We start from the raw sequence: 24,889 nt of genomic DNA on the forward strand, positions 1-24,889 counted from the left end.
ACATCCCAAAGATGCTCTATTGGGTTGAGATCTGGTGACTGTGGGGGCCATTTTAGTACAGTGAACTCATTGTCATGTTCAAGAAACCAATTTGAAATGATTCGAGCTTTGTGACATGGTGCATTATCCTGCTGGAAGTAGCCATCAGAGGATGGGTACATGGTGGTCATAAAGGGATGGACATGGTCAGAAACAATGCTCAGGTAGGCCGTGGCATTTAAACGATGCCCAATTGGCACTAAGATGCCTAAAGTGTGCCAAGAAAACATCCCCCACACCATTACACCACCACCACCAGCCTGCACAGTGGTAACAAGGCATGATGGATCCATGTTCTCATTCTGTTTACGCCAAATTCTGACTCTACCATTTGAATGTCTCAACAGAAATCGAGACTCATCAGACCAGGCAACATTTTTCCAGTCTTCAACTGTCCAATTTTGGTGAGCTCGTGCAAATTGTAGCCTCTTTTTCCTATTTGTAGTGGAGATGAGTGGTACCCGGTGGGGTCTTCTGCTGTTGTAGCCCATCTGCCTCAAGGTTGTGCGTGTTGTGGCTTCACAAATGCTTTGCTGCATGCCTCGGTTGTAACGAGTGGTTATTTCAGTCAAAGTTGCTCTTCTATCAGCTTGAATCAGTCGGCCCATTCTCCTCTGACCTCTAGCATCAACAAGGCATTTTCGCCCACAGGACTGCCGCATACTGGATGTTTTTCCCTTTGCACACCATTCTTTGTAAACCCTAGAAATGGTTGTGCGTGAAAATCCCAGTAACTGAGCAGATTGTGAAATACTCAGACCGGCCCGTCTGGCACCAACAACCATGCCACGCTCAAAATTGCTTAAATCACCTTTCTTTCCCATTCTGACATTCAGTTTGGAGTTCAGGAGATTGTCTTGACCAGGACCACACCCCTAGATGCATTGAAGCAACTGCCATGTGATTGGTTGATTAGATAATTGCATTAATGAGAAATTGAACAGGTGTTCCTAATAATCCTTTAGGTGAGTGTATACTGTAGCACACACACATATATATTTACAGTGTATTCATATGTATTAATATGTGTTTGTATGTTGCAGTATGTGTACAGTATGTACAACCTTATATGGTTGAAACTGATATGTCATACAACAAAAGTACAACTTTGTGCATTTTCAGTCATTGTCATCAAAACCTTAGCCCTAGTTTACGTTGGAAAATACTTACCCAGTACACTGTTCTACTGACAACATGGCTAAGCATTTTGACCATTTTGATCGACGCAACACAAGGACTTGTCATTCTGGTGCAACTGACAAATTCATTGACATAAATATTTACTTTTGGTTTTAATTATATTTAACTTAATTATACAGTTCATATAAAGCCATTTTAGAATTTGCGCAATGCTTCATACTACAGCCTTTACAATAATTCATACTAAATAATATGTACTGTTCGTGAGACACCTGAACGCGGATAAGAACATAAGAACATAAGAAATTTACAAACAAGAGGAGGCTATTCGGCCCATCAAGCTCGTTTGGGGAGAACTTAACTAACAGCTCAGAGTTGTTAAAATCTTATCTAGTTCTGATTTAGCTTGCACTACACTAGCAGGAAGACTATTCCATACTCTAACTACACGCTGTGTAAAGAAGTGCTTCCTCAAATTCGTTTTAAAATGTTCTCCCACTAATTTCCACTTATGGCCACGAGTTCTATTATTTAAACTAATATTGAAATAGCCATTTGGCTGAACAGCATCCAGACCCATTAGAATCTTATAGACCTGAATCATATCCCCCCTTAGTCTCATTTGCTTGAGGCTAAACAGATTCAGCTCAGCTAACCTCTCCCCATAAGACATTCCTCTAAGACCAGGAATCATTCTCATGGCCGTCCGTTGCACCTTTTCTAAGGCAGCAATGCCCTTCTTAAGGTATGGTGACCAAACCTGCACACAATATTCAAGGTGGGGTCTTACCAAGGAATTATATAATTGTAGCATCACCTCCCTTGACTTAAACTCCACACACCTAGAGATATAACCCAACATTCTATTGGCCTTTTTTTATTGCTTCCCCACACTGGTGAGAGTGGGACATGGAAGCATCAACATACACACCAAGATCTTTCTCGTAATCAGGTACCTTTATTTCAGTGGAACACATAAAGTATCTGTACTTTATATTTCTGCTCCGTGCATGGATTACTTTACATTTATCTATGTTAAATTTCATCTGCCAAGTATCAACCCAGTCGCTAATTAAATCCAGATCCCATTGTAGCCTCTCTGCTGCTAGATCAGTATCTGCTGCACCACCCACCTTGGTGTCGTCTGCAAATTTAACCAGTTTACTGTATGTATTGGTGTCAATATCATTAATGTAAATTAGAAACAATAGTGGTTCTAAAATTGAACCCTGCGGTACCCCACTATGAACGCAGGCCCACAGCGACATTGTGCCTCTAATAACTACTCGCTGCTTCCTGTCAGTTAACCAGTTTTCAATCCAAGCTGCTACAGTTGCTAAAATCCCTGCAGCTTTGAGCTTAAGCAAAAGCCGTTTGTGGGGGACAACATGTGGAGGACAATTTCACTTGTAGCTTCCTCAAAGAACTGAAGTAGATTCATTAAACAGGATCTACCTCTCTTAAATCCATGTTGGCTATCCCTCAGAATGTTATTTGCATCCAGGTAATCTAACATTTTCACTTGGATTATAGCTTCTATTATTTTTCCAGTAATACTAGTTAAATTGATTGGTCTATAGTTTGCTGGATTACCTCTATCCCATTTTTTTTTAATATGGGTGCTATATTAGCATGCTTCCAATCTCAAGGTACCACACCCGCAGATAACGATTTCTGGAATATTAAAGTTAAAGGTTGGCTAATAATATCCCTCATCTATTTTAAAACTATAGATGAGATGCCATCAGGGCCCTGCGATTTATTTATTTTTAGCTTAGCTAGGCTTAGTATCACATCAACCTCAGTTATACATATATTGGTCATAGACAACGCTGTATTCGTACTAAATGGTGGTAAGTTACTCATGTTCTCTACTTTGAACACCCATGTAAAATAATCATTAAACTCATTTACTATATCAATTTCATTTTCAATTATAAGGCCCTTAACATCCTGCAAATTAGTGATTTCAGCTTTTAGAGCTCTTTTGGAGTTAAAATATTGGAAGAAACTTTTATTGTCATAATTTTTCTTTCTACATTCCTCTTGGAGAGTTTGATGTTATTTTTTAACTCAACCTGTAGACTTAGATACTCCTGCTTAATTTTGAAATCATTAGTTATTTTCCATTTGTGGAACAGAGCCCTTTTCCTCCTTACTTTATATTTAATTTCCTTAGTAAACCACCTTGGTTGTAATTTCCTAGATTTAGTTTTACTGGAAATAGGTATGAAGTTCTCTTGCACTTGCAACAATGTGCTTTTAAAAAATTCCCATGCCTTTTCAACCATTTTGCTCCATCCAGTTTACAGTTTTTAGTTTCAGTCTCATACCATTAAAGTTAGCCTTCCTAACAGTGTATACTTTATTTTGGACTTTGCTCTTCGGACACGGATGTAGTAGGACGTTAGCGAATGTATCTTTTAGTCTAACAGGTGTAGGAGAATGGGCAGCACTGCCTAAATATAACTTGTAATACAGTACACATAATGAACACAGTAATGTTTATGTGTTGGACCGCTACAATAAGCAGATACGATACAGATGCAGTACCTGCACCATTTCATTACATATACTTACTGTAGTGTACAATAAAATATTTTTCCGCAGGTTCAGTTGCCATCTTCTTTCTCAGCCCCTACTGTTCACTACAGTGCACATATTTTGATTTTCCAGTGTAATTTGTGCTTTTTGTGAGATTTAAGTGCAATATCTTTTTATCATAAGACATTGTGATATTTACATTATCATCATGCTATAGAATACTGTATGTATATTACAGTGCTATACTTAATGTCTTCTCTTCCCTGTTACTATGCCCAAACTGACTTGCGTCTGGTGGTCCCAGTGCCAAATGCGAAAACATGTCGAAGAATACCTGTATTCAGTATGCTCAAGAGCAATGCTATCATTTGTGTGGTATTTTTTGTTTATTATTGTACCTTAGATGAAGATCACCCATGTTCTAATACAAGTTTATACAGAAATGCATTTCATTCAAAGGGCCTTCAGCATCAGCTGGTAGCTTCACTACTGGGAATAAATGGAAAAGCAAAAGATTAAACTAAATATATTGAAACGATCAGCCTAGTAGGGCAATGGAGACAAAGTCTTTTTAAAATCATATTTTACACACTGATGCATTTTGCTTCCGTACAGTCGTTTTATGAATTTGCCCCAAACGGTATGAAATAAATTTGGAATACATAACTGTGGTTCTTAATGTATGTGCAAATTGCAGCTTTTCAAGTATGTCCTCATTGCTCACATCAGGATCATCTTCTCTAAAGGGGATTATATAACCTGGGTTAAAAAACACAGAGTGAAATAGGTAAAGGTATTCTGCCCCAACAATGGAGAGGAGACGGATTGGAGGAGAGCAGCAGCAACAAAAAATGACTCAAGTTAGGACCAGCTAATGCATCCCATTGGAGGGATGGAGGGTGGTAGTCAGGCCCACTAGCGGCTCACATTCCTCTTATAGCTTGCTGCTGTCGCTATAGGCGAATTCTGTAGAGTCGTGATGAACACCACGAAAAGCAATGGCCTTCGGCTGCGTCCAGTGAAGAAAAAGCTGCCAGAAAGAAGTGCAGTTGCAGATCTTTTTCTTAGATCCCAATAAAGGGCTACGGTTGATTGGGAATGATTTAAGATTTAATGATTAAAGGCCATCCTAAACACATGCAGAGGAGGAGTAGAGATAACAGTCAGGCTGCTAGCTCTGTTGAGGATTAATTCTGTCAGTGCTGTAATATAACTGCAGCGGGAGTTTGTAATTGGAGCAACACTATGTGGTGAATGACAGAAATGCTACATCATTTACGACTTATTTGTTTCCTTCTTCCTTTCCTACTACCAGTTTTTACAGCCTGAAGTCATGTTACAGTTAATATCATTCATTGTTGTTTTCATCATCTTCCGGTCTCATATTCTTCTCATCTGTGATGTTTCTATTGTGCTCATACTACTCTCCTGTCTGGTCTTAGGCTCTTTGTAGCCTTCCCCGCACAAGGAGTCATCTCACATCACAGTCCTGGGCCTTGGCCGCATTTTGACAGGCAATTTCAAATGAAACCAGAAGGGAGACAGGATTGCCAAAATCCATCAACACTTATCAGGCAGAAAGATATGTTTCTAACAGTTGCATTTATTTTGTAAAGCATGGTGAATGAACCAAACTTTTCCTTTTATTTTAGTGTAAGAAAGAAAACTAGATTCATACATTGCAATATTTATGCATATAAGCATGGATAGATATTACGTGTATTCTTTGACAAATATAAATATTTTGAAAATCTTGTTGTATACACCAGAAAATATGTCACCATAGCAACTTTTTGTTAAGGTAGTTGTGATAAATTCCATTGTAGCTCTTTTGTAAGAATAGAAATGTATAATATTGAGAGCTGAAGAACAACCCAGGATCTCCAGATGAAAAGGAAGATAGGAATAGGAAGCACCCATAACCTCGATGGTTGGATGGATGGATGGTGCAAGGTATGTTAATGTGCTAAGTCTAAGATGAAACACTACAAATAATTCCAACAATATTCTTTTAAGTGCACAGTGTAACAGGATCGCAGAGCATCTGGACTGAAAACTGGATATAATCACCAAAAATAGTGATTTATGTTAAAGCTTTTGATATGTATGTTCATGAACCACCAGCTCCACCAAGAATGGAGGAGGTTGATGACCAGTATAACAGAGAGGGGGCAGCAATCACAAGGTAGGCCCCTTTGGGGTAAAGAGGCATCACTCCACTGCCAAAGCCTGATCTGGAAAACCCATGAATGAGACTTAACAAGATACTTTAGCCACAATATGATGGAAGCGACTGGTACAAGTCTGTCCCCCAGTGGAACCTAGAACAACCTCAGTGCCAGGAAAACACATATAGATGGCAAGGAAGAGCATTGACTGGGAACTACAACCTGTAGATCCAGATTGGTAGCAATCCTGGAGGGAAACTTCAGCTATGCAGCAGTGATTCTGGGCCAACAGAATACTAAAACTCAGAGAGCAGTTCTGTCATTTGGGATCAGCAACAAAGAACAAAATCCATGGAAGACTTCAATCAAGCAACTACAAAAGATGTTCCAAAAAGTAAAGGAGGCAAAGGAACCTACCATCAGGAAAAACATGCCTCACATCCTGCAACTGAATCAAGAGGACTCTGACACGACAACAGACAAGATGCAACAAACACAGCCAGAAGAATGCTGTACCTCTGGATGCAGCATTTAAACTAAAAGTTCCCAAAAGCCCAAGCAACTAACAATTCTACCTCACAGAGGACCAAATTATTTGACAAAGGCCAAACATTCATACCCACAACTGGAATAGCAAAAAAGTAAAAAGAGCAGGTGAGAGGGGAATTGCAGGTCTACCACTAAAGGCTAAAGCTAGCATGCTTCTTTGAAGGAGAGGAACAACGCACAGAAACTCCAATCATGCTGAAATTACCCTGGGAACTGCAGGACAACCAGATCCCCAGGGAGGTGATGGACCTGATTAAAGAGGACAGAAGACTCATAAACCCAAGCTCACAAATGCACAGAGACACAAACAATGTCACAGCGGGGTAAAATACTGCTCTAAATGACTGGCAAAAAACAATCACATAGTCATCAAAACAGCAGATAAATACAGTGCAATAGTCATAATGGACCGCCACCAATACACCGAAGCAGAAAGAATTAAATAACCCTGAACACTACAAAAAACAAATAAATAATAATAAATCCAATTTATTTACACTCAGCAAAAGAAATTCAAAAAATCATAAAATCTCTACTGGAACAAAAGATAATCTCAAAAAAAGCAGAACTTCTAACTGAAAGGTACAGATACCCCCAGGAGGAGAACCTATTTATTACTAAAAATACACAAACACCCCTACTCATGGACCATTCAGTATGAAGTTACAGCGGGGAGACCCTTAGTATTGTACTGAAACTCTGAGTCCTATAAATCAGTAGAATATATTGATTATTTCCTAACCCCCCTCTCCACTAAACACAAAAGCTACATCAAAGACATATATGACTTTGTGGGCAAAATTGTACACACCATAGTTGAAAAATCAGCATTCTGTCACATCGGGACCTGGACCACGCCCCACAGCGGACGCAACTTGGAAGGGAACCGACCCTCCTAGTTAAAAGGACGGTCCTGGACCAGCATACCTCGCGAAGTATTGTTGCCATTGTTTAGATGTGCCTTGCTGAGCGATTGATAGTCTATTGTCTCTTTCTCCTGTCCCTCATATCCTGCCTGTCCTGTTTTCCTCACCTGCCCCACCTGCCCGTCCCAGACCTCCTGTCATCCTGCCTCCTGCCTGTTCCTGCCTCCTGTCCTGCCCTGCCCGTGTCCTGTGTGATCGTGTAGGACTGATCCCCTTGGCTCATGACCCTTCTGCTCCATCCCCGACTACGTCTCCAGTGCTGCCCTTTGGATTTGTTTGCTATCGGTTTAGTAATAAACCTAGTGTCTCCCGCATTCTGGGTCCCGACTCTGGTGTCCTGCCTGATCGTGACACATTCTTCTTCACAATAGACATCGATAGCCTTTACACAAACATAGATACCCCAGCAGGATTAAAGGCAATAAAAAATGGATGGAAAATATCCAGACAGTTGGAGACCAGACAAGGAACTGCTCCAGTTCTTGGAAAATAGCCTCACAAAAAATGACTTTGAATTTGACGGACAGACACACCTGCAAATTAAGGGCAGAGCAATGGATGGAAACATTTGCACCTTGTTATGCAAATATTTACATGGTGGATTGGGGAGGAATCTGTCTTTCAGAAGTGTGAAAAACTACCATTACACTATTTCAGATACGTGGATGACATTTGGGACACCTGGACACGTGGCTTAGAGGAGTTTCAAAAATCAATAGACGTCACAAATCTGTCACAGTTACATATAACATCCACAACACACACACAGGCTTCCTAGATACAACAATTTACATGGGGGCCACCTGTAACCTTACAAAGAAATTAAACACAAAAGGATACTTCGAGGACACAGACACACACTCATTGCTCCACAAGAAGAGTCTCCATCCCAGGCACACATTCAGAGGTCTAATAAAATCTCAGCTCCTTTGATTCCACAGAATCTGTAGAGAGAAAGATTCTGAGAAGGCAACAACCACACTGTGTCAGGTATGGAGCAGACACTCTCCACGAGGGGACATGAGATCTTTACTCAGAAATGCAAGGAAAATTTTCCTCAATCAAAAAGAAATGAGTAAGAGGCAAATAATCCTTATAATAACAAGCTACTCAGAACTAGGTCAGACTGAATTCAGAAATGAATGACAAATTCAGCAAAAAAACTAAAGGAAAGACACATATTAAACTACTGGGTCATATTAGCTAACAAGACTACAAAACTAAATTATACTCGAAAACAACGACTTGAACGTAAAAAGAAAACACTAAAAAACAAAAATACTAAATTAACATGCATAATCAAACAAAAACTAACAGAAAACACAACTGTTGGCATATATGCGATACAATGTGAAAAATATGAGGTCACATGCATTGGAAAAACATGGAAGGAAATAAAAACCAGATTAGCACAACACTTCAACAACATTAGAAATCAAAGACACAAATGCTGAGCTGGTGGGACATATAGACTGGACCTTCTCCAGATCACAGGAGTGGAATCCAAACAGAACAAAGTAGAAAAGAAAAATAATGGATTAAAAAAAATAAATTACATTTTTCAAACAGCCTTAGCTAAAAGCTTTGAAAATACTGATAACCTTAAATGCACCCCCTGACCCTAACCCTAAAGGCAACCCCCTAACTTTAGCTCTACTCCTTAAGGCAATCCTAACTCTCAGTCTAAACCTTAAAAGATCCCCATGCTAGCTCTAAGCCTTAAGGCAACCCTAACTCTAAGGATGAAAACATATAAAGCAGTTGTGCATTTATTATATAAAAGAAAAAACAGTGTTCAGTATGAAACTCTGGGTTTACGTTGAAGTTCAAACTGTGGCTTCACATTGCCATCTACTGGATACATTCAAACTCCCAGAATTTAATGCCTTGGATTTCAAATTTAACATGCTTTGCTTTAAAAGAAAAAACTTCACGTCATACCTCAACATACTTTTGTTACAGTTACGTTAAACTGAATGTACTTATAAACTTTAACCTTCACTGTACAGATACCCCCTGTATCCTTAGACTGGGCATGTTGTGGCAGACAGGTCTTCATTTCAAGGCAAATGCTCAAATTCCAGTTCCAAAATCAATGGTTGCTGCACATCAGAGGCCCAGCATGGGAGCTCGGGCAGTCACACCCAAGGACATCGGAAGGACATTGACATCAGGGGGGACCGAATTTGCTCCAACAGAGTATGAACAAAAGTACTGGGACACCTGGCTGTTATACCTACAGGAACTTTTATGACATCCATCAATCTATCCATTATCTTCTGCCTATCCGAAATCGGGTCCCGTGGGGCAGCAGTCTCAGCAGGGATACCCAGACTTCCCTCTCCCCGGCCACTTCATCCAGCTCCTCTGGGGAAATCCCGAGGCGTTCCCAGGCCAGCCAAGAGACATAGTCCCTCCAGCGTGTCCTGGGTCTTCCCCGGGGCCTCCTCCCAGTGGGACATGCCCGGAACACCTCACCAGGGAGGTGTCCAGTGTAATGTTTCTGTCGCCGTCACTCTTAGTGTCTAGCACCAAAAAACTTCGTCCCAGGCAGCAGGTTAAACCAACGTCTTTATTCCTCCGACCTCCATATTCCCATACGGCTAATCCTATACGCATGTTACGTCACCCGTACGTGCCTCTCGGATATTACATCTCCCTTCTTAAAACAAATGACAATACCTGACAGTGCCATCTAACATTCAAGGATTAGTAGAACATGTAACCAGTGGATGATATGGCAATTTCCTGGCTTGGCGGTTTGGACAGCACGTTCTGCCAGCCCATTACTTTGTGGGTATGACGGACTGGTCGTGACATGGGAGAAACCCCATGTCTGAGAAAAAACTGAAAACTCACATGAGCTGTAGCTATGGGGCGCCGTTTGTAAAGTTACGAAACATTTTTGTACTTGCCACTTTTTCAACATTTAGTGCAATTTTCTGACATTTAGCAAGAAGTCAATGGTGTTGTGGATCATCATATTTTTTGCTGTGTAGATTATTTGCACAATTGTTCATCATATGTAAATATAAATGGTATGTCTATATATAAATATTAAATGTAAATGTCAAATATAAATGTTAAATGTAAACGTAAATATAAAAGTTAAATGTAAATATTAAAGTTAAATGTAAATATAAATGTTAAATATAAATGTTAAATGTTAACTTATATCTAAATGTTAAATGTAAAAGTTAAATGTAAATATAAATCTAAATGTTAAATGTAAAAGTTAAATGTAAATCTAAATCTAAATGTTAAATGTAAATGTTAAATATAAATGTTAACATATCTAAATGTTAAATGTAAATCTAAATGTTAAATGTAAATGTTAAATGTAGACTCTAAATGTTGAGAACATATGCAAATTCGCCACGCCCATCTGCATAGAAATGGGCGGTAACGACTAAATTAGCCTGCTAAGTGGTTCGCTTGCAAAACGGCAGGTCCAATCGCGAGGACCGTAATCCATTGAGAATATCGTCACTGCTACGCGTCGACCGTTCGCATGTCGGTAAATACTGACGCGCGATATGTTTCATGTGATGCATGTTTTCACTTTTAAGGAAAGTGAAACTGTAAGGTGTGTCCCCCCCCCTTCGAATGACTTTTCCAGGGTGGGGGGTGCTTCTTCATTACATATGGTGTCCAGACAGGTATGCAGCTGGACACACTAAATGAGGGATCATACTTAAAAGAAATCTGACCCTCACAAATGAATTTGAATTCTTGTCCAGCTCAGAGAGGAAGGGGGTCATGATGGTTACACATACAGCAGGCCAGATGGGGTAACACGTCTTTCACACATTTCTTATGGTCTGTATGAACCCACAGTGTATCATCACAGGCAACACTTGCAAGGTCTTCAGCATATAACCAGAACTCAGCTAGCAAGAGCTAAAAATCACTGAGCAGCTCAGCAGAATGTGCCAAACCAGCCCCGTTATAGCTTGTTGGGTTATTAACTGAACGGGTAGAACAAAAAACAGTACAGGTCCTTCTCAAAAAATTAGCATATTGTGATAAAGTTCATTATTTTCTGTAATGGACTGATAAACATTAGACTTTCATATATGTTAGATTCATTACACACAACTGAAGTAGTTCAAGCCTTTTATTGTTTTAATATTGATGATTTTGGCATACAGCTCATGAAAACCCAAAATTCCTATCTCAAAAAATTAGCATATCATGAAAAGGTTCTCTAAACGAGCTATTAACCTAATCATCTGAATCAACTAATTAACTCTAAACACCTGCAAAAGATTCCTGAGGCTTTTAAAAACTCCCAGCCTGGTTCATTACTCAAAACCGCAATCATGGGTAAGACTGCCGACCTGACTGCTGTCCAGAAGGCCATCATTGACACCGTCAAGCAAGAGGGTAAGACACAGAAAGAAATTGCTGAACGAATAGGCTGTTCCCAGAGTGCTGTATCAAGGCACCTCAGTGGGAAGTCTGTGGGAAGGGAAAAGTGTGGCAGAAAACGCTGCACAACGAGAAGAGGTGACCGGACCCTGAGGAAGATTGTGGAGAAGGACCGATTCCAGACCTTGGGGGACCTGCGGAAGCAGTGGACTGAGTCTGGAGTAGAAACATCCAGAGCCACCGTGTACAGGCGTGTGCAGGAAATGGGCTACAGGTGCCGCATTCCCCAGGTCAAGCCACTTTTGAACCAGAAACAGCGGCAGAAGCGCCTGACCTGGGCTACAGAGAAGCAGCACTGGACTGTTGCTCAGTGGTCCAAAGTACTTTTTTCGGATGAAAGCAAATTTTGCATGTCATTCGGAAATCAAGGTGCCAGAGTCTGGAGGAAGACTGGGGAGAGGGAAATGCCAAAATGCCTGAAGTCCAGTGTCAAGTACCCACAGTCAGTGATGGTCTGGAGTGCCATGTCAGCTGCTGGTGTTGGTCCACTGTGTTTTATCAAGGGCAGGGTCAATGCAGCTAGCTATCAGGAGATTTTGGAGCACTTCATGCTTCCATCTGCTGAAAAGCTTTATGGAGATGAAGATTTCATTTTTCAGCACGACCTGGCACCTGCTCACAGTGCCAAAACCACTGGTAAATGGTTTACTGACCATGGTATTACTGTGCTCAATTGGCCTGCCAACTCTCCTGACCTGAACCCCATAGAGAATCTGTGGGATATTGTGAAGAGAAAGTTGAGAGACGCAAGACCCAACACTCTGGATGAGCTTAAGGCCGCTATCGAAGCATCCTGGGCCTCCATAACACCTCAGCAGTGCCAGAGGCTGATTGCCTCCATGCCACGCCGCATTGAAGCAGTCATTTCTGCAAAAGGATTCCCGACCAAGTATTGAGTGCATAACTGAACATAATTATTTGAAGGTTGACTTTTTTTGTATTAAAAACACTTTCCTTTTATTGGTCGGATGAAATATGCTAATTTTTTGAGATAGGAATTTTGGGTTTTCATGAGCTGTATGCCAAAATCATCAATATTAAAACAATAAAAGGCTTGAACTACTTCAGTTGTGTGTAATGAATCTAACATATATGAAAGTCTAATGTTTATCAGTCCATTACAGAAAATAATGAACTTTATCACAATATGCTAATTTTTTGAGAAGGACCTGTATATTTCCTTGCTGCTTACGTCCGTTTTCTGTTTGCCAGATGAACATCATTAAACACATAACATGAAACATATCGCACGTTCGCGCGTCAGTATTTACCGACATGCGAAAGAGCGACGCGTAGCAGTGACGATAATCTCAATGGATTACGATCCTCGCGATTGGACCTGCCGTTTTGCAAGCGATTTCTTGCCATTTCCGAACAAAATGTTCAGCAGCAGCATCTTACGAAATATTTAAGGCCAATTTATACGATACTACTGATCCCCTTCTCGGCCCATTAAACATTCATAATTTATCGATGTTACAGTGGAAAGTGCAGATGATGTTGCTCCCGGCTGTGAAGCAACGCCATGTAATGCAGCGTTCTATAGCATCTAAGTGAGCCGAATTCGCCATATTGTCCTCAATCGCCCCTAACCTGCAACCACTTAGCGGGCTAATTGTCGTTACCGCCCATTTCTATGGAGATGGGCGTGGCGAATTTGCATATGTTCTCAACATTTAGAGTCTACATTTAACATTTACTTTTAACATTTACTTTTAACATTTAGATTTACATTTACATTTAACATTTAGATATGTTAACATTTATATTTATATTTAACATTTACATTTAACATTTAGATTTAGATTTACATTTAACTTTTACATTTAACATTTAGATTTATATTTACATTTAACTTTTACATTTAACATTTAGATATAAGTTAACATTTAACATTTATATTTAACATTTATATTTACATTTAACTTTAATATTTACATTTAACTTTTATATTTACGTTTACATTTAACATTTATATTTGACATTTACATTTAATATTTATATATAGACATACCATTTATATTTACATATGATGAACAATTGTGCAAATAATCTACACAGCAAAAAATATGATGATCCACAACACCATTGACTTCTAGCTAAATGTCAGAAAATTGCACTAAATGTTGAAAAAGTGGCAAGTACAAAAATGTTTCGTAACTTTACAAACGGCGCCCCATATGTAGCAGGGCCCATTGTCACTTATAATAGTTTCGGGTATCCCAAATCGCACGAACATGGCTTTGCGCTTTGTGATGACTTCTGCAGACATCTGACTTGCTAACTTTTCCACCTCAAAAAAACGGCTATAGTAGTCCACGGCTACTATGTAGTCTGCACCATTCCAAATGAACAGGTCTGTGCCAATTGTCTGCCATGGCCTCTCAGTAACAGGGTGTGCGATCATAGGCTCTTTGGGGTTAGCATTACGCCACTCCAAACATATGCTACATGTCCTCACTAATTCTTCTATCTGTCTGCTCATTCCCGGCCAAAATAAAATGTCCCTGGCCCGCTGCTTACTCTTTTCCATGCCCAGGTGACCCGCGTTTAAGCGAGAAAGCATCTCTGCTCTAAGCAAATGCGGAATGATTATTTTCTCACCTTTAAGAAGGATGCTGTCTACCTCCGTGATCTCGTCCCGGTGGTTCCTGTACTCTGCTATCAAAGGGGGGCATTGCTTTCTTGATAAGGCCTAGCCTCGGTGGATGGTTTGTTGCAGTGCAGAGAGTTGCGTGTCCTGGGCAGTGGCAGCTCTTATCTCAGCCATTTTGCGGTCACTTACAGGTGCATTACTGATCACTGTATGGATCTGTGAGTCCATTGCATCGCTGACAGAAACATCACAGCATACAACTGATTTCCTGGACAATGCATCAGCAACTGGGATGTCTTTCCCAGGCCTATACCTGACGTTGATGTCATATTTTTGGAGTTGCAGCATCATACGCTGTAGACGGGGTGGAGCTGCTGCCAGCGGCTTGTGGTCCGATTCAACGATTACAGGTCGCCCATAAATATATTGATGGAAGCGCTTGCATCCGAAGAGTACTGCATAGAGCTCTTTCTCAATTTGGGCATCATTTTGCTCTGTGTCATTTAGGGCTTTTGAGGCATATGCTACTGGTCTTTCCTCCTGCAGTATCACGGCTCCTAAACCATTCATGGAGGCATCAACTTGGAGTGTCACTTTCTTAACAGGATCAAAGTAGGTGAGGATGCAACCTGGCTCCTGAGTGATGAGGTCTTTAACCTGCTGGAAGGCAGCATCATGGTTGGAGTCCCATACAATCTCAGCGTTGTCTTTCAGCAGCTGACGAAGTGGGGAAGTCGTGTCAGAAAGCCTGGGTGCAAACCTAGAAAGGTATGTGACCAACCCAAGGAAGGTCTGGAGCTCTGCCTTGCTGTGGGGTGGATCCATGTCCTTGATCCTTTTCTTGGGTCGGGTTTGAGTCCATCCTTTGTCAACTTGTGTCCGAAGTAGCACACTTCCTGCACACAGATGGTGCTTTTCTCCGGGTTAAGCTTTATGCCTCTTTCTCTGGTCCTCTGCAACATGGCTCGCAGGTTGGCATCATGCTCCTCCCTACTGCGGCCATATACCAGAATGTCATCAACAATGGCAGACACACCCTGGACCCCTTCATATGTTTCGTCAATGCACCTCTGGAATTCATCTTGGGCTGATATTATCCCAAATGTGAGCCTAAGGAAACGGTACCTCCCAAAGACAGTGTTAAACGTTGTTAACATCGACGACTCATGGCTCAATTTAATCGCGCAGTATCCAGACCTTGCATCCAGTACACTGAAGTACTGTGCTCCTGTTAATTTTGCTGTGATATCTTCTAATACTGGCAGTGGATAGTGTGGACGTTGGATGGCCTTATTAAGATCACGTGGGTCGAGGCATATTCTAAGCTTACCTGTCCTGGGTTTTTCTACAATCGCCAATGCATTTACCCAGTCTGTTGGCTCTGAGACTTTGCAGATAATAGCTGACCTTTCCATCTCGTTGAGTTCATCTTTGAGTCGGCTGCGGAGTGCATGTGGAGTGTGCCTGGGTGGGTATGCCACTGGTACTGCCGAGGGTTTAAGGCAAAAACTGCACTCACCAGGGAACAGCCCGATTCCTTTGAACACGTCAGCAAACTCGTCCATAATGCTCTCAGGTTTCTTTGGCTGCGCATTTATAACATGGACCAACTTGACCATGTTCAGGTCTAGGCATGCTCTCAAGCCTGGAACAGGGGGGGCCTTCGTGTAGACTATGTCAAAGTCCAGCATCACTGTGCTCCCTTTATATCTGCAGGTCAGCCTGCAGGATCCCTTTACATTGAGGATGTGCCCATCATATCCAAAGAGCGTGCTAGACGGTGGGCCTAAATTTACAGTGCCATACATTTGGTAAAATGTGCTTGCGGGAATTATATTAGCTTGTGCACCTGTGTCTATTTTAAATCTGAGTTTATGATTCTTTTGTCCCACCAGCACCTCAGCAAAAGCTTGTTTCAATCGCTTTTTCCAGAGTCAAGTCGGGGCCGTGGCTTAGCAGCTTCTCACGTACTTTTGGTGAATTTGTTGCAAAAATTATTCTGTCTCTGACCATCTCGTCGCTATTCCGGTAATCACAGTCTTTCACTAAGAGTTTTAATTCCGTCACAAACTGGTCAAAGGTTTCAGTTGGACCTTGCATTTTTTCATGGAACTTATAACGAGCGAAAATCGGGTTTGCTTTAGGCATTACATAGCCCTCAAATTTATCATAATAAGTTTTCAAAATTATCGCTTGTTCTTCAGCCAGCGACCATGTATTAAAAACAACCCTACTTTTCTCTCCAATCCATAGCATTAAATAACTACATTTCTCCTCTTCAGATTTCACATGGAGAGGACCGCTGAACATTAATTTGGTGTGTTGCCGAAACTTTCGCCATGCGTTGGGGAGGTTAGAAGAGTCCCAGTCCATTCGCAGTGTAGGTACTCCTAGGGATTCCATCCTCGCACCCAAATGCCGGTCTCTACCCTTCTTTTTTTTTTTTTTTTACAAACCAAGCCTTTCTGACACCATGTAATGTTTCTGTCGCCGTCACTCTTAGTGTCTAGCACCAAAAAACTTCGTCCCAGGCAGCAGGTTAAACCAACGTCTTTATTCCTCCGACCTCCATATTCCCATACGGCTAATCCTATACGCACGTTACGTCACCCGTACGTGCCTCTTGGATATTACATGGGAAAACTCCCACGAACCTTCCAAGTCCCTGCTGAGAGTATAGAGCTGGTTCACCGTTCCACGGCCAGGGTGAAAACCACACTGCTCCTCCTGAATCCGAGGTTCGACAATCCAGCGGACCCTCCTCTCCAGAACCCCCCAATAGACCTTACCAAGGAGGCTGAGGAGTGTGATCCCCCTATAGTTGGAGCACACCCTCCAGTCCCCCTTCTTAAAGAGGGGGACCACCACCCCGGTCTGCCAGTCCAGAGGCACTGCCCCCGATGTCCACGTGATGCTGCAGATGCGTGTCAACCAGGACAGCCCCACAGCATCCAGAGCCTTAAGGAACTCCGAGCGGATCTCATCCACCCCCGGGGCCCAGCCACCGAGGAGCTTTTTGATTGAGGAGGTCCTCGAAGTATTCCCTCCACCGACCCAAAACGTCCCGAGTTCAGCAGCGCCCCATCCCCACCATAAACAGTATTGATGTTGCACCGCCTTCTCGCCCTGAGACGCTGGATGGTGGACCAGAATCTCCTCAACGCTGTCCAAAAGTCGTTTTCCATGGCCTTGCCAAACTCCTCCCACACCTGCTTAGCCTGTCGGTATCTGCCGGTACCTGTCAGCTGCCTCTGGAGTCCCACGGGCCAAAAAGGCCCAATAGGACTCCTTCTTCAGATTGACGGCATCCCTCACCACCGGTGTCCACCAGCGGGTTCGGGGATTGCCGCTGCAACAGACACCGACCACCTTACAGCCACAGCTCCAGTCAGCTGCCTCCACAATGGAGGCATGGAACAAGGCCCATTCAGACTCAATGTCCCCCGCCTCCCCCAGGACATGGGAGAATCTCTGCCAGAGGTAGGAGTTGAAGCTCCTCCTGACATGGGATTCCGGCAGACGTTCCCAGCAGACCCTCTCTATACGCTTGGGCCTGCCATCCCATTCTAAAACCACAGGCACCACTATGGAGTTGGTCCTCCCTTGCCAGCTGTAACAGCTGCCACTCTTCTGGGAAGGCTTTCCACAAGATTTTAGAGTGTGTTTGTAGGAATTTTTGCCCAACCATCCAGAATTTGTGAGGTCAGGCACTCTGGCTCGCTGTGAAGGCTTGGTTCTCAGTCTCAATATAAGTTCATCCCAAAGGTGTTTGATGGGGTTCTGTGTCTTTATGCACTGGGGCACAATCATGCTGGAACAGAAAAGGGCCTTCCCCAAACTGTTCCCACAAAGCTGGAAGCATAAAATTGTCCAAAATATCTTGGTTTGCTTCACTGGAACTAAAGGGCCTAGACCAGCCCCTGAAAAACAACCCCATACCATTATCCCTCCACCAAACTTTACAGCTGGCACAATGCAGTCAGGCAGGTAACATTCTCCTGGCATCTGCCAAGCCCAGACACGTCCATCAGTCTGCCAGACAAATAAGCGTGATTCGTCACTCCATAGAATACATTTCCACTGCTCCAGAGTCAAGTGGCAGCATGCTATACACAAGTTCATTTGGCACTGGGCATTGAGCTTGGTGATGTGAGGCTTGCATGCAGCTGCTCAACCATGAAGCTCCCAGCACACAGTTTTTGTGCTGGGGTTAATGCCAGAGAAAGTTTGGAAGTCTGCAGTTACTGAATCAACAGAGCGTTGGCGACTTTTACACACTATGTGCCTCAGCACTCAGTGACCCCGTTCTGTTATTTTATGTGGTTTGCCACTTTGTGGCTGAGCTTCTGTTCTTTGCAATAATACCACTTACGCCTGTGAAATATCTAGCAAGGAAGAAATTTCACAGACTTACTTATTGCAAAGGTGACCGTACCAAATCGTACCGTACTATAACAGTACCGAGCTTGAATTCACTGAGCTCTTCAGAATGATCCATGTTTGTAAACCTGACTGTATGGCTATAGGTGCTTCATTTTATACACCTGTTGCAATGGGTCTGAATGAAACACCTGAATTCAGTGATTAAGAGATGTGTCCCGATGCTTTTGTTCTTATAGTGTATATTGCAACATCACAATTGGCACACATGCAATAGTTACATCATGAAAGAATGCGACGTGAGAGAGATTTTAAATAATTAAGGTCTCATCATTTAAAATATGACTAACAGTTTCACGGGGGGGGGGGGGGTTGGGTATCTGCTGACATTAGGGGGGGGGTGTCCCCGCTCACCCACTTAAGCTCAGTGCTGGTAGGCCAAATCTGAGCTCTCCTGATGTGGTGAATAATAAGGGGACTTACCAAGAGCTGACCCCAAAAATTCCCAGCTTTGTACATCAAGAGTTCACTTGACTAAAAATAGCCTTAGAGAACATTTTGTCTACTTACATCATGATCAGCTTTAAGCATCACGTTCTCAGAGATCACCTTTAAAAAAGCACATTGTTGACTTGAACAGCAATACTCTCCAACCAATCACAGATAGAATGGAGGCCCGTTTACATTTTATTTATTTAGCAGATGCTGTTCTACAAACAAACCTACAGTACCAGTCAAAAGTCTGGACACACCTGCTTTTAATGTATTTGTCTCTAGCTGTGTCTCCTTGTGTCCGTCAAAGCTATGGATTCCCCATTAGCAATGACACCCTTCATCACACTACTGACCCACTCTCCCTCACTATCCAGTCTCATTCCTCATCTTCTAACAGTCCCAGCATGCACTGGTCCTCGCAGACCCCTTACTCTGCACGTGCAACTAGGGGCGTGTGATTTGACAATATCAAAATGAACAACTAAAACATCTCCACAATCAGGCTTTGCGGAGAGATTGTTAGTATCGTGCTACAGTTAGGGTTACCACCTAATCCAAGTCAGAAAGCACACTTTGAGTTAGGACAGGATTTGAAGACTTCCATTTCAATGAAAAGGACTTGGATTTCACTGAAGCACCAAGTTCTTGCAGTGTACTGAATGGTCAGTTTTCTATAATCATGCATGCTCACCCAACCTGCCCACGCCTGGTCTCCTCAGTGTCAGCACTTCTGTCTCCATGTCCCCATGCACTCTACAGTCAAAAGTTAACTAGAGAGCCACACCAAAAATACCATCCGAGTATTGGGACCGCCACACATGTTGGCTGCCTTCGCCATATTGTGTCTCATTTTCATTGCATATTTTCCTCCTTACGCCAGTGATCTAAGGACCTATGGCAGACACTACTCCCAATGAGACACCCCCACCTGCACTCGATGATGGGGGTTCTGTTATATTTTGTGTACTATATTCATGTCTTCGGTCGTACTGAATTTAATAACGCAGACACCGCATTCTTTACAAAACGCCACTCATTACTTCTTCTTCTGAGTCACCTTAAACATGTTCCCCCACACTTTACCTGTTCAACATATGGTTCCTCTTAAAGTAACATCATACAATTCAGTACATGACAGGTTCCTCTGCTTGCCAAGTCTGGGTTCTCCTCAAAAACAGATGCCGGCCTTGGGGACATATGGAGTACCTTGCTGACTGGGAGGTGTATGGCCCGGAGGAGTGGTGGTGTCTTTTAACCAGAAAGCCTGCACTTAAACATGCTCAGAGCAGGTTAGCCGTGTACTGTAGCAATACACCCAGTTTAAAAGCGAACTACGATTCGTAATACCCAGGACTCGGGAGTAATGGTGCGTTCCATTTGTCTTCGGAAGCCTCAAGAAACCTCGCTAACGTAGTAAACCTTTGTAATGCACCCCTCAGGGCTGTGCCTGGTGATTTGGTTCTGTTTTATAACTTGATTAAAGGTGCCATAGAATGAAGATATGACTTTATTTCGGAATAGCTGAATCTCAAACACTGTTGTTCCCTCTTTCAAATATAATTCCTTGAATATGTAAAAGAAGGAAGTGAAACGGATTGTTTCGAAATTCCTACAGTTACACTGTTAGTCTTAACCACGTGGCTTTTCTCCAAACATGTCGGTTTTGATTGTGACCAAATAATTCTATGTTGGACTCGTCTGTCCAGAGAATAGTCTTCCAGAAGGCCTCTGGTTTGTCCAAGTGCTCTCTGGGCAAAGTTGAAACGGGCAGCTTTGTTCTTTTTTGAGAGCAGAGGCTTCCTTCTAGCAACCCTCCCATGGATGTCATGGCTTTTCAATTTTAGTCTGATTGTAGACGCATGCACATTTGTCCCAGATGCTGCCAGAGAGGTCTGCAACTCTCTAGAGGTGATGTGTGGGTTGGCCTTTACTTGATTTATTGTTTTTCTGGTGCTTCTGGGTGATATTTTTTATGGGCGTCCACTTCTAGGCAAAGTTACTGTCATGTTGAAGGCCCTCCATTTGTAAATTATCTGTCTTACAGTGGAGGGATGGACCTGGAATCTTTTGGAGATGGTCTTATAGCCCTCCCCAGACTGATGGGCTGTCACTGCCCTTTTCTTCATGTCCTCGGATATCTCCTATGCTCTTGGCATTGTTGATTTGTATGGGAACACAGTGGTTTGGTTGGTTTCCTCTCTCTTTTAATTAGTGCAGGCCAAACCCTTTCCCAAGGATGTCTCATTTCATTGGTCTGCTTAAATGATTAATTAAGCACCCAAATGTGTTTCACCTGAGTCTGTTACCTGCTTGACTTTTGCACATACACTAATTCCATGTTTCATGTAGTTTTTGGGCTACTTAAACAAGTCCCACTAAACAAGTACATGCAATTCTCTGAGCTATTAGTTAAGTTCTCCCCAGGCGAGCTCGATGGGCCGAATGGCCTCCTCTCGTTTGTATAGTTCTTATGTTCTTAATTGATAAACATATATCTGACATTTCATACATAAAAACTGATGATAAAATAAGAAAATCACAGTAAAACAACAGAAACATCTAAACTGCTCAAAAGATTCACATACTTTCAAGCAGCACTGTATGTATACCTTTTTTCAATAATTTTATTTGACATTTTATTTATTTTTGCATTCAAGAAAGTGTTTTCTTTAAAAAAAAACAAAACAAATATGTACATAAATGCATTAAAAGAGTTTAGTTCTTTTGTCAGTTGTTGTATGGAGTTCAATCATTAAAAATGTTCCTAAAAAGGAAACACATGAGTTGTTCATTTTAAGAGACCTGTCTATTTTTTTTCTTTTTTGAATAGTTACTATTGGTCTTTAATAAAACAAAAGTATTTCTTATCCGAATACTCAATTACTAAAATAATCGATAGCTGCAGCCCTAATTCACAGACACACTATGAGGAAAAGGAAAGAGACACTTTTTTGATGGTAAAAGAAGAGTAAGTAGGAAATGTTATTGTTAAAAGCTACAGAACATTACTCTAGAAGTATAGGTGCAGTTTTGCAAACTTAATGTGTATGAAGGAAAGTGGTGGTCAGCAGAAGGCTGGAGAGGCATAGGAGCAGGAAGATGGCAGGATGAGGACAGCGCCCAGGCAACAGGGAGATGGCAGGATCAGGACAGTGAGCAAGCAGCAGGAAGATGGCATGACTGTGTGTTGCATACATGTTAGTAAACACCCCTCGTGCATCTTGCACTCTTAACATTGATCATGGTGGCGACTATTCGTGTTGATGCAGTAGCGGACCATAATGGTCATACTGTAGAAGTGTTATGAAGGCAGTACTCCCCAATTATGGAGGGGTAATTCGCACTCTGATTCTATGGCACATTTAAGCCACCTACCATTTCATGCTGTCTCCTCGCTGGACCCGTGCACGTCATGACACAGCTAAATGTTTTGTCAATAGTTTCATAAATAAAATTCATAAATTAAATATGTAGTGAAAATGAAAGTGCCAAATCTTCAGGTAAGGATGTGTCCCAATAGCCATGTCTCAAAACCCGCTAAAGATAATGACTTAAATTTTTTGTGTATAGTATGAAAATATAACATTCTGACTCATGAAATCTAACCTGGGCCAATTATCAAATGATCATTTATTTATTTATTTATTTTAACTTTTGTCCTGTCTGGCAGCTTTAGCAAGCAGAATCATGGTCTGAATGCACTGCTGTGCCAAACATGTTTGCTTTACCATGAGGGGCTCTATAAACTCTGTATAGGCCCCTCATGCTGATCGATTTATTTTTACTTTGTTTATTTAATTTTTAGCACGTAAAATACTGCAGTGGCTGAGCTGGCCAAAGAGGAGTGACAGATTAGGAGGGGGAAGTAAAAGAAATGAAAGAAAAGAACAAAAAAAAAGAGAAAAAACGATATGAGTAAAGTAGAAAACATAATTCACAATCTCCAATTGCTGCACCTGTAAAGGAAAGGGAAGAAAAAGAAAAGGTAAAAGATCAACAGCATCTGAAAGAATTGCAAAAATTGATAAATTCATGAACACAAACAAAAATATAGAATAAAGAAAGTAACACAGTTATACAAACATACAAAATTGTGTGTGCATGGAGGAGTGCGTGCAAGTGTATGTACATGCATGCTCAATTGTGTAGGCGAGACGTGCGGGCTTCTGTGCGTGTGTTTTCAACATGGAACGTACTAAATAGCGAGGGTGGGAGGCCACAACCATACCCATAAGAGCCAGAGGTCGGCAGAGACAGGCCCAGGACAACCGCAGCCCCCAAAGAGCACAGAAGAGCCGGGGACCCATGTCCCAATGACAGCTGCGCCCCCACTACAGCTGGGGGAGGAGGGAGGTCCCAGACGCAGCCCCTGCAGCCAAAAGGGCATGAGCCCCAGAGAACCGGGGGTAACAGGCAGCTGCTCCTGTATGAGCCAAGGCCAGGGTCCCTAGGACCCCAATTTTTACCTACCCTTGTCTACTAATACTCCGCAACCTAGCTGTATGGAAAGATGTTAGGTGGGTCATTTAAAAATTAATTAAAAAAAAATTATGTAAAACTAAAAACAAAACTGAAAAAATAGATGATTACAAAAATAGACGATTGTAAATAGATGGATGGAGTTCTCTTGAACCGGGGGTGAGAGGTGATTATGATCAAAGTTGTCGACGGTGGGGAAGGGGAGTGGGTGGTGATGGTAACTTGTCGATCGTCATTTGTTTGATTTCGTCGAATGACAACCCATGATATTTGCGTCTCACATCCGTGAGATTGCAGAGTAGGCTCAAAAACGCAACAGCAAGGGATGCTACCTGGGAAAAATGTCACTGATATTCTATGGATTCCAATGACTATGTTTAATACATGTTAAAGTTTCTTAAAAGATTAGTACATTCAGCCAGTAAGACATAGTCATAGGAATTTTGACCAAAATTACAATATTTCGGAATATTTTTAGACTATTGTAATGTGATATTTCAATTCATCAAGCCAATGCAATATAAAACCGATGGGAGAATTCTGTATTATTTCGTATAATCTGTTTTAATGCATGTTTTAGATGTGTAACTTCGTATGCCTTTGAAGTGTCAGGAATATTTCCTTCCCGTTTTAGGGAGTGGCATCATCCTGCGTGTAGCCTACGTGGATGGATTTAAAAAGCAGTGAGATTGTGGAAGCTTATTCTTCCGATGCCCCTTCCGCTCTCCGTGACATCACATGGGACAAAGAGCCCCACGCTTCACCGCAGGGCGGTTCATTTTGCTGAGTCGTGAGAGTTAGAGATTGTCTAGAAGAGAAGCATATCTCTTTAAAAGTATGAAAATGAACAGAATTTAAGAACTGCATCTGCATCTGCACATCCAGAAGGATAATGATTTCCGCAATGCTAAATCTGAAATTATTTAATCTCTGAATACAGCCTCCGTCTAACTGGTGGTTTGCGGGTGGAGGAAAAGTCTGTTTTCCTGGCACGGTAAGTATACATATATAAGTTTATATTTAAAATAAAAGAAGTGATAGTTTTCTCCGCGAAACTGGAAGATTGGGGCCTTAAGCTGGTAAAACGAAAGTGTTGCTATAAAACGGGACATTCCTCGGTATCGCCTTTGTAAAGTATAACG

The 24,889-nt window shown here is 41.9% G+C and overlaps 1 protein-coding gene across 3 annotated transcripts in view; it reads left to right on the forward strand.

Annotated features, from left to right (window-relative positions):
- The first annotated feature begins 24,418 nt into the window (after nucleotides 1-24,418).
- LOC111848102 (CD276 antigen-like) overlaps nucleotides 24,419-24,889 on the forward strand; it is a 70,121-nt gene continuing 69,650 nt past the window's right edge. For all 3 annotated transcript variants that reach the window (XM_023819852.2, XM_023819854.2, XM_023819853.2), the window contains exon 1: nucleotides 24,419-24,741. The gene's annotated coding sequence lies outside the window, so the exon portion shown is untranslated. The remainder of the gene's footprint in view (nucleotides 24,742-24,889) is intronic.

Source organism: Paramormyrops kingsleyae, chromosome 11 (genome assembly GCF_048594095.1).
Source record: "Paramormyrops kingsleyae isolate MSU_618 chromosome 11, PKINGS_0.4, whole genome shotgun sequence".
Classification (NCBI taxonomy): domain Eukaryota; kingdom Metazoa; phylum Chordata; class Actinopteri; order Osteoglossiformes; family Mormyridae; genus Paramormyrops; species Paramormyrops kingsleyae.